At 39.0% G+C, this 10,262-nt stretch overlaps 1 pseudogene; it reads left to right on the top strand.

Moving 5' to 3' along the window:
• The first annotated feature begins 3,260 nt into the window (after nt 1-3,260).
• Nucleotides 3,261-10,038, top strand: LOC103891097 (protein SON-like; annotated as a pseudogene).
• The last annotated feature ends 224 nt before the right edge of the window (nt 10,039-10,262 follow it).

The raw sequence follows: 10,262 nt of genomic DNA, 5'->3' as shown, positions 1-10,262 counted from the left end.
TCACATAAGTTGTTATGAGGCTTCTGAACAGGAAAATAATACAAATTTACAGATTAGGGACTGCCCGTAATTTCACCCAGATCTGCAAATTAGGAGATAAATCAGCAAGCGTACCACCGTTTTTAAAGCCAAAGCCCTTCTCAGAAAAGCCTTCCCTCACTTTGCAATCAAAGAGGTTCCACCCCATTATTTTGTTTCAGGTCCTTTGTGTTTTTTTCACAGTGTTTATAACAATTTGCAATTATTTTCTCTATTTCCTTGTTTGCTTTTGTGTCTTCTTTCCCACTAACATTTAAGGGCCCCTTTTCTTACCCCTTATATCCCCTGCACCTCTAACTGTTCTTTCTTGAAAGCATGCCTTTAGTAAATATTGTTTGAGTGACTATTGAATAAAAACTCTGAACCAGTGTTTCTTAACCATTTTTTCATTATTGCTCCCCTAAGGATCTTTCTTAGACATTTTTGTTTTTAGCCACCACCTTTTTCCATGAAAACTTAATACCACAATTATACTATGTATGTGTTTATGTACTGCATGTATAGCTGTGTTTGATACATTAAAAAATTAGGTTTTTTCATCTTCCCAAGAGTCAATTCTTGCCCCTTTGAGGGTGATATAACTTCTGTTAGGAATGTGTGTTTTAGACTTAGAGGTAAGCCATTCTTGGGAATGTACCTACCAGGATAAAGTTGTCATCATTCAGAGACCTTTACATTAGAAATGGAAGATGATCTCAGATCAAATGTCCCATCCTCAGGGTGCCCAACCTTGGCAGGTAATGGAAAGAGGGTCCTCTTTTTTAACAAATATTATTATGTTCTTTCTCCTATGGAAGTCACCACATTTTATCCTTCTCTATATGTTTATGTGATTGTATAATGCCTATTTTTCTCATTAGATAGTATTACAAGGTTTGGGAACAAGCCTGGTTTGTTCTTCATTTTGTTTCAATGCCTAACAGAGCACTTGTCACATACCAATTTGTCAATAAGGACTTGCCAAATGAACGACCAACAAACAGTAAGGAACAGGATGACAATAGAAGAGGATTGGATGTGTTTCAATGTGTTCTTAGTCACTCCTAGTTAGAGATTTCTCTAATATTCTGGAGAAGATATATTGGTTATGTCAATTTATTTAAATTAAATTAAATTATTTATTAAAACTATACCAAGTTAATCCATACTACAGGGTCTTTGTAAACTAATAATTGTAGAGTATGGTGCCACTTCTGCTGAGAGGTATTCTCTGACCTCCCACATTTGGGCTGGGTGTTCCTCTCATGTGCATCAATAACACTTGGATTTCCTTCACTCCAGAACTGATCACAGTGAACTGAAACATCCTGTCCCTTTGACGGTATTCCTCAATGATCTAAGTATCTTTAGGGAAGGAAGCGGTTAGGGCTTATTTTTTATTTCTCTGAGGACAGCATGGTCATCAACAAAAGGAAGGTTCAGTGGGATATGGATAGCTTCGAGATTCAGTGTGTCATTTCAGACTAATTCAAAATATGAATAAACCTCAAATATACTTCATGCTCAAAGGTGACGATGTTGTTGATGACTCTGAAGTATTGTTTCCTGTGGTTGGAAAGATATGCTCAGAAAAGAGTATTTTGAATTTAATTGCTCATCTGTAGCCAAAAATGTTACATTTTTCTACCTCTCTCTCTGAAGACAGGGACTATGTTATATTCACATTAGTCTAGCACCTAGCACAGTGCCTAACACTCAGTAGAGGATTGCCAGATAAAATGCAAGGTTCTCATTTAAATTTGTGTTTCAAATAAAAAACAAATAATTTTTACTATAATTATGTTCCATACAATACTTGGGATATGTATGAGTTCGTTTTCATGCTGCTGATAAAGACATAACAAGACTGGGCAATTTACAAAATAAAGAGGTTTATTGGACTTATAGTTCCACATGGCTGGGGAGGCCTCACAATCATGGCAGAAGGCAAGGAGGAGCAAGTCACATCTTACATGAATGGCAGCAGGCAAAGAGAGAATGAGAGCCAAGCGAAATGGGTTTCCCCTTATCAAACCATCAGATCTCGTGAGACTTACTACCAGAAGAACAGTATGGAGAAAACTGTCCCCATGATTCAATTATTTCTCACTGGGTCCCTCCCACAACACATGGGAGTTATGGGAGTACAGTTCAAGATGAGATTTGGGTGGGGACACAGAGCTGTATCAGGATATAATTGCATTTAAAAAGTAGTCACTGTTTATCTGAAATACAAATGTAACTAGGAGTCCCATATTTTTATTTGCTAAATACGGCAAATCTAATTGAACAGAATAACTTTTCATTTGCCTGAGTACATTAATGAATGGTTGTGTTGTGGGGACATCTATTTTCTTCCATGTGCATGCAACTCCTACTCCTGTTCCTCCTTCTGCTCCTTAACTCTCTCCACCCTGGAAGATGTGACATGCCTTATGTGATTTGTAAATTTGGGAAGAATAAGTGAGTCATGCTAAACTTATTATTATTATTACGATTTTTTTTGAGAAAGAGTCTCACTTTGTTGCCCAGGCTGGAGTGCAGTGGCACGATCTCAGCTCACTGCAAACTCTGCATTCCGGGTTCAAGTGATTCTGGTGCCTCAGCCTCCCGAGTAGCTGGGACTACAGGCATGTGCCACCACGCCCAGCTAATTTTTGTATTCTTAGTAGAGACTGGGTTTCACCATGCTGGCCAGGATGGTCTCGATCTCCTGACCTCATGATCCACCCGCTCGGCCTCCCAAAGTGCAGGGATTACAGGCATGAGCCACCGCACCCGGCCCCATGCTAAACTTAACTCCATGCTCTTCCCCCTGGATGCAACTCTACTGGCAGAAGGGTTTATGAACAAGCATATGCCTTCCCCTATATGGAGATTTAAATGGGGAGGGAGTGGGGGAGTCTAAAGTTCCAGAGCAAATTTTCAGAGACACAAACAATTGGGGCATGGGTTTAGATGTAAAAGAACTAAAAACAGAAGAACAAATGTATGAGAGCTATATATTTACAAGGAGAGGCTTTTGGTGGGAAGAGATCCTGTCATTATCAGCCTTGGGATTTGTTTAGTAAGAGAGAAAGGCATTTTCCAGATTATAGAGGCCTATTCTGAGCCACTTTTTTACTTAACTACTGAGCCTGGGCAAGATGCTTGCAGTCTTAGGGCATATGGTTTTGTGACACAACTTGTGGTGGCTTTGTTCATAGGTCAGTGGCTGTTTCTATAGAGGTGGGACTGTACCCATGAATGTCAATAAGCAAAAGCCACAAGAACCTTGTGAGGGCCTTCAAGATTGCTGTGAAGCCTTTGTAAGCAGGTACAGAGAAGGCAAGGGCTTACATATGGGCAGTAAGTGCTTGGAAGGACAAAAGTGCTGCCTGGCAACAGAACTTTGGAGGCTGCAAGATGGTTGAACAGAGGCCCACAGTAGGCAGAGTCACATTTTCTAGGTAGTCATAGCTGAAACAGATAGTCTTTTGTTTTGTTTTTTTTTTGGGGGGGGGAGGGGCAAAAATAGAAATCCCTAAAGCATTTTTAGGCACTGGTGACTGGAATAATATTTTTGGCTCTAAGATTCCTTGTATGCTACAAAACACCAATAAGAATCTAGTTTTAAATTGCTAGAATGAAGCCTAGGAAAGCTTCCCATGTATCAGTCACCCCAAATCTCACCCTGCTTTCAGGTCCAAGCAGCAAACTGGATGGATCACTCTTGAATTCATGTGGCATTCTCTAGGCTCAAGGGGGAAAACATTTAAACAGTTAATGACATGATTACATAGTTATTGTAGGTGGCTTAATTTTTTAGTTCTTTCATATAGAGATGGGGCTATGCTCCCCAGACTGGTCCTGAACTCCTAGATTCAAACAATCCACCCACCTCCGCCTCCCAAAGTGCCGGGGCTACAGGTGTGAGGAAACACACCTGGTCAGTTACATTTTCTAACTGAACTAAATGTAAGTACAAGGTGAAAATATTCCCTAGGAGGCAGTCTTCTTAGGCCAGTACAATTCCATATCAAGCAGAGGTTGGTCTGCTCACTTGAGAGGGTAGATGGTGTGTCACATAAGAAGTCCCTCACTGAACTCAGTCAGAGCTAAGGTGTCAGAAGCATTTCACTCAAAGAGGAAGTGAAAATCAAGAGACTTTGAATAGATTCAATGGAAAAGAAAGACACAAAATGTTATTTTAACGTAGGTTCTTTCAATGTCTGGTTTATTGAGAGTTTTTAACACGAAGAGATGTTGAATTTTATTGAAGGCCTTTTCTGCATTTATTGAGATAATCATGTGGCTTTTGTCTTTAGTTCTGTTTGTGGGATGAATCACATTTATTGATTTGCATATGTTGAACCTTGCATCCTAGGGCATAAGAAACCCACAGCCAATATCATACTGAATGAGCAAAAGCTGGAAGCATTCCCCTTGAAAACCGACCCAAGACAAGGATGCCCTCTCTTACCACTCCTATTCAACATAGGATTGGAAGTTCTGGCCAGGGCAATCAGGCAAGAGAAAGAACTAAGGGTATTAAAACAGGAAGAGAGGAAGTCACACTATGTTTGTTAGCAGATAACGTGATCCTATATCTAGATAACCCCATCATCTCAGCTCAAAAGCTTCTTAAGCTGATAAGCAACTTCAGCAAAGTCTCAAGGTACATAATCAAAGTGCAAAAATCATAAGAATTTCTATACACTAACAATAGACAAGCAGAGAGCCAAATCATAAATGAACTCCCACTCACAATTGCCACAAAAAGAATAAAATACCTAGGAATACAGCTAACAAGGGAAGTGAAGGACCTCTTCAAGGAGAGCTACAAACCACTACTCAAGGATAGCAGAGATGACACAAAGAAATGGAAAAACATTCCATCCTCATGGATAGGAAGAATTGATATCATGAAAAACAATTTATAGATTCAATGCTATGCCCATTAAATTACCATTGACATTCTTCACAGAATTAGAAAAAAAACTATTTTAAAATGTGTATGGAACAAAAAAGAGTCCAAATAGACAGGACAATCCTAAACAAAAAGAACAAACCTAGAGATATCACACTACCTGACTTCAAATTATACTACAAGACAACAGTGACAAAAAAGCAAGGTACTGGTATAAGAACAGATACATAGACCAATGGAACAGAGTAGAGAGCCCAGAAATAAGACCACACACCTAAAACCAGCTGATCTTTGACAAACCTGACCAAAACAAGCTGCAGTGGGGAAAGGATTTGCTATTTAATAAATGGTGCTGGGAGAACTGGCTAGCCATATGCAGAAAATTGAAACTGAACACCTCCTTTCACCATATACAAAAATTAATTCAAGATGGATTAAGAACTTAAATGTAAAACCCAAAACTATAAAAACCCTAGAAGAAAATCCAGTCAATACCCTTCAGGACATAGGCGCGGGCAAAGATTTCATGACAAAGACACCAAAAGCAATTGCAACAAAAGCAAAAATTGACAAGTGAGATCTGATGAAACTAATGAGCTTCTGCTCAGCAAAAGAAGCTATCATCAGAATGACCAGACAACCTACAGAATGGGAGAAAATATTTGCAAACTATCCATCTGACAAAGGTCTAACATCCAACATCTACAAGGTACTTAAACAAATTTACAAGGGAAAAAAATAAAAAACAACCTCATTAAAAAGTGGGCAAAGGACATGGACAGACACTTGTCAAAAGAAGACATATATGTGACCAACAAACACATGAGAAAAAGCTCAACACTACTGATCATTAGAGAAATGCAAATCAAAGCTACAATGAGATACCATCTCACACCAGTCAGAATGGCTACTGTCAAAAAGTCAAAAAACAACAGATACTGGCAAGGTCGTGGAGGAAAAGGAAAACTTATACCCTGCTGGTGAGAGTATATATTAGTTCAATCATTGTGGAAGACAGTGTGGTGATTCCTCCAAGACCTAGAGGCAGAAATACCATTTGATCCAGCAATCCCATTACTGGGTATATACCCAAGGGAACATAAATCATTTGATTATAAAGATACTTGCATGCATGTGTTCATTGCAGCACTATTCACAACAGCAAAGACATAGAATCCACCTAAATGCCCATCAATGATAGACTGGATAAAGAAAATGTGGTACATATACACCATGGAATACTATGAAGCCATAAAAAGGAACGAGATTATGTCCTTTCCAGGGACATAGATAGAGTTGGAAGCCATTATTCTCAACAAACTAATGCAAGAACAGCAAACCAAACACTGCATGTTCTTGCTTATAGGTGAGAGCTGAATGATGAGAACACATGGACACATAGAGGGAAACAGAACACACTGGGGCCTGTTGGAGGGTGGGGGTTGGGAAGAGAGAGAGCATCAGGAAAAATAACTAATGAATACTAGGCTTAATACCTGGGTGATGACATCATCTGTACAACGAATTCCCATGACGCATGTTTACCTATGTAACAAACTTGCACATCCTACACATGTACCCCTGGACTTCAAATAAAAGTTAGGGAAAAAAGAAACAACTCAATTACAAAGTAGGGCATCCTCAGAAAGCATGAGAAGGAATGCTGCTACCTCATATGCGATGCTTGCTTATATAGGATGTTAAAGCTAAGAATAGTGTACTTTATTATAAAGGCTTGTGATCAGCCTGTGACAGGCTATAAGTATTTTTTTGTTGCTGTGTAATTTTTGATTTCAGTAAGAATTTATGAGTGTACTACTATCTTTGAAGTGAAACTTATTCTTAAACTAAAAATGCCACATATGAAGAAAGAAAAGTAGATAAAGAAATAAATTAATGGTTCCCACCCATCCTTAAAATAGTAAATGCGTTTAGTGTCAACGTTAACCTTGTGCTGTGAGTTTCCTCACAACTGAGTTTAAGTTTAAAGGCTCTGAGTCTACTGGCATCAACTGGCACCAACTGACTGGCATTCTGCGAAGCTAAACAATGAATTTCTTTATCTACTTTTCTTTCTTCATATGTGAATGAATCTCCATCAGGGTCTGTAGAGACATTAAATAAGGGTTCTAAGAGTGTAAGCCTGCTTAGTATTATTGCTCTAGAGTTGGGGGTTGGCTTTCTAGAATTCAGTGGCTATGGGGCCTGTGCTGTGATAATCTTTTATCCCCTATTGATCCTTTGAATTTGTTAAAACTGTGGCTCATGAGAGTCTTGGCATTGAACCAACACAATCTCTAAGGTTCTGAAAGAAATGATTCGATTCAGCTGTGAGACAGTACAGACAGCAATTGCTAAAACAAACTTAGCTTCATCCAGACATTGAGAACTTACACTTAGTTGAGATTAAGCAGAATATAATAAATTGAGGGTCAGAGGTTACTTTAAATTCTTAAAGACAATTTGATTTAAGGCTTTAGTTTATTTGGATTTTACTGTGTCTGGAATTTTTCCTACAGAAGGATTTAATCTTTGAATTTCAATTTCTTCCTAGGGATATTAACAAGAGGAAAAAAGCCTTGTAGTAAAATTTGTGGCATCTCAACATTGTTATAATTTTGCTATTGGAGGATCTCATTGTTTAATCTTATTGCAGAACCTCTGAACTGCTTATCGGACTTAATTTGGCATGAAAAATATAGAGCAAAATTTTAGCCTTGGATTCCAATAGATATTTGTGTTATATAGCTAACATATTTTTCTGAATTTTCTTGAGAAATTCTACACCACTGCCCACCAGTGGTCCCATGAGGATACCCACAAGGGCAGGGTTGGTCCTGGGGAGCAGCTTTGTGAACATGGGTGACAACTTTCAGAAATTCTGATAGTTACTGTTGGCAATATAAAGAGAAATGAGATAGGATCCCTAAATAAAGAAAGTATACAAGATTTTATGAACAGTGATAGATATGATAAAGTTGTATACACAAATTTCTATGTGAAAACCAAATATGAAATAAGTACCTTATTAAACAAGGTAGTAACATGATATCAATGTTTGTCAAAGAAAAGGTTCCACATGAGTGGAGAGACGAAAGAAAGTCATAGACATTGCACGAAACCCAAGTCGTCAGAGTCGGAGTCATACTCCAAGTCGTCGACGAAGGTCTAGTTCTGTGGGTAGAAGAAGGAGCTTTAGCCTTTCCCCAAGCCGCCGGAGCCACACCCCCAGCCGCCGGGGAAGATCAAGGTCTGTGGTAAGAAGACGAAGCTTCAGTATCTCACCAATCAGATTAAGGTGATCAAGAACACCCTTGAGAAGAAGGTTTAGCAGATCTCCCATCCGTCATAAAAGATCCAAGTCTTCTGAACAAGGCAGACCATCCAAATGTCTAACAGATTTGGATAAGGCTCAATTACTTGAAATAGCCAAAGCTAATGCAGCTGCCATGTGTGCTAAGGCTGGTGTCCCTTTCCCGCCAAACCTAAAGCCTGCACCTCCACCTACTATAGAAGAGAAAGTTGCTAAAAAGTCAGGAGGACCTACTATAGAAGAACTAACTGAGAAATGTAAACAGATCACACAGAGTAAAGAAGATGATGATGTAATAGTGAATAAACCTCATGTTTTGGATGAAGAGGAAGAAGAACCTCCTTTTTATCGTCATCCCTTTAAACTCAGTGAACCCAAACCCATTTTTTTCAATCTGAATATTGCTGCAGAAAAACCAGCTCCACTAAAAAGCCAGGTAACCTTAACAAAAGAATTCCCTGTATCATCTGGATCTCAAAATTGGAAAAAAAGAAGCAGATAGTGTTTATGGAGAATGAATTCCTGTAGAGAAAAATGGTGAAGAAAACAAAGATGATGATAATGTTTTCAGCAGCAATTTGCCCTCAGAGCCTGTGGACATCTCTACAGCAATGAGTGAATGGGCACTTGCTCAGAAAAGACTCAGTGAGAATGTATTTGACCTTGAAGACATGAGCATGTTAAATAGAGCTCAGGAAAGGATTGATGCCTGGGCTCAGCTGAACTCTATTCCTAGCCAGTTCACAGGAAGTACAGGAGTACAGGTTTTGACACAAGAACAGTTGGCCAATACTGGTTCCCAAGCCTGGATTAAAAAGGATCAGTTCTTAAGAGCAGCCCCGGTAACTGGATGAATGGGAGCCGTTTTGATGAGAAAAATGGGCTGGAGAGAAGGAGAAGGATTAGGAAAAAACAAAGAAGGCAATAAGGAACCCATCCTAGTTGATTTTAAGACAGACCGAAAAGGTCTTGTTGCAGTAGGAGAAAGAGCACAAAAGAGGTCTGGGAACTTCTCTGCTGCAGTGAAAGATCTGTCAGGCAAACATCCTGTGTCTGCTTTGATGGAAATCTGTAATGAGAAGGTGGCAACCACCTGAATTTCTATTGGTCCATGATAGTGGCCCTGATCATTGCAAACATTTTCTCTTTAGGGTATTGGGAAATGGAAGCCCTTACCAGCCCAATTGTATGTTTTTCTTGAATAGGGATTGATAAATGGAAGCGCTTACCAGCCCAGCTTTGCCAGCCTTAATAAGAAGCATGCTAAAGACACAGCAGCTACTGTGGTTCTTCAAGCAATGGGCCTTGTACCAAAGGACCTCATGGCTAATGCCACTTGCTTCAGGAGTGGCTTACGTAAATAGATTGAGGTTTTATAATTATCATTTCAGATAATTTTACTCTGCATCACAATGTGTTTCCTCTTTAATGTTGTAAATATTAGGCAATTTAAGACATTGGGTAAAAAGCAATCTGTAGAAACATCTCCAGGCTTTGATTTTTGTACCATGGAAATTGTATTTAACCATACAGGGTTTTGGTATGTTTATATTGTTTACCTTAGTGATTTATTTGTTTAAGTGGCTAACATCCAAATGATTGTTTGAAGGCATTAGAGTAATCTTCAGTGTGGAATGTTAAATAATGCTTTTATACTGTATTTTGTACTATGATGTAACTCCCCTTCCTTATGGCTAGCCTACTGTAACACTTGCCTGTAATCATTGAAGGGCTGTGCACCTTGTACTATTTCAAAATGGGTTCTGCTGGACAGATACTGGGCCAGTATTATTGAGGTGATCAAGCAAGATGTGTTCCACAGGGCTAATGCAACCATCTCCCCTCAAAATTTTGTAGAGGTTCTAAAAAGAAAGTGGTATGTGGTGTGATGATCAGCACTAAGTCCTGCATTCCTATTAAAGCCACTTGGGTCATAAGAAGGGAGTAAAAAATGAAGTCTGACTAGAATTCTACTATTGCAGAGTCCAAGTTCCTTTAGTATGGCATCAAGTTGTGATATAG

This window comes from Pongo abelii, chromosome 1 (genome assembly GCF_028885655.2).
Source record: "Pongo abelii isolate AG06213 chromosome 1, NHGRI_mPonAbe1-v2.0_pri, whole genome shotgun sequence".
NCBI classification, from domain to species: domain Eukaryota; kingdom Metazoa; phylum Chordata; class Mammalia; order Primates; family Hominidae; genus Pongo; species Pongo abelii.
Note: the sequence above shows the minus strand (reverse complement) of the source record. Positions and strands in the feature narration are given on the sequence as shown.